Source organism: Aythya ferina, assembly GCF_964211825.1.
Source record: "Aythya ferina genome assembly, chromosome: 15".
NCBI lineage: Eukaryota > Metazoa > Chordata > Aves > Anseriformes > Anatidae > Aythya > Aythya ferina.
The window spans coordinates 12811738-12813013 of record NC_140314.1 but is presented as its reverse complement, the minus strand read 5'-3'; positions in this window follow the sequence as shown (position 1 = coordinate 12813013).

The window sequence follows — 1276 nt, the reverse complement described above, 5'->3', positions numbered from 1 at the left end:
CGTGCGCGTGCACGCGAGCGCGCGCGCGCGCCGGGGCTGCGCCCGCTGGCTCCGGTAGGGGGGGGGCGCGAGGGGCGCGCGTGCCCGCGGGGGGACCTGCGGCACCTGGGGGCTGGGGAAGGGGTCCCGGGCAGGGCTGGGGGCTCCGAGCAGGGCTGCAAGGGGGGAGGCAGGGCAAGAAATAGGGAGCCCGGGGGGGAAGCGTCCCCAAAACCAGCCCTGGGCACCCCCAGCAGGGCTCGTGGCAGGGCTCGGGGGCAGGAGATAGGGAGTGCAGGTTGGCGGGGTGGGATGGGGTGAGCCTGCACTCCGAGCGTGGCCAGCTGGGGCTTGGTGGGCTCCTCGAGGCTTCTCACCATCGCTTGGGACCATGCTGCAAACATATTGCTTTCGACCTACTGCAGGTGTAACAGGAACGGGGTGGGCAGAGCTCTGTGCCGGTGCCAGGGAGCTCGGCAGCGTGGCCACGGGTCCTGGGGGGTATCTGGGGCAGCTGGTGCCTGTGGAAGGCAGGCCCACGGCGTTGCGGCCTCGCGTCAGCCTGGGTTGAGCCAGCCCTGCCGCGTCCACGCCCCTCCTCCAGCGTGGCTTGATCTTCCCCAATTACAGCTTCCCCGTGACCTTCCCTATTGCCTCACTCGGCTCTTCTCTGTGCCTGGCTTTGAAGGAAGCGGAGCGATTAGATCAAAACATAAGTCTTGCCAAAGCCGGTATTTACAGGCTCCTCGTTGCTCCTGGAACAGCAAATGAGGGATGTTGCAAGGAGGCAGGGTGACATCGCGGTGACTCAGCTCAGGAGACGGGAGCAGGGCCAGGGCTGCCCTGCGGAGAGGGGCAGCAGCACGCCAAGGTGCGAGGACCAAGGCTGCAGTCGGGTGCAGGGCACGGAGGACTGGGCAATCCCATCCAGGACTGGGCACGGGCAGAAGACAAACCGCAGGGACAGCTTTCCCACCTCCCTGTGTCGGAAAGCTGAAGAGGGCTTGGTTGTGGGTGTGTCCCCCCCATGGCTCCGTCACTCTCGTCAGCAACATCTGAAAGGATGAGAAGTCAGCCCCTGTGCTGGCACAGCTGCTAACCCCGCTGCTAAAACCTGCTGGTCACCTCCTCCTTCCAGAAATTCCAGTTTGCAACCATCTTCCTGTGTCCAGCATCAACCCAGCTGTCCCCAGGGAGCCTCTCCATGCTGGCAGAGCCGGGTTGTGTGTCCCCGAGCCTGGGGACACCAGCTCCCAGGACAGCCCCTGGGCTGCATGGCCAGGGGGCTGAGGTGCGT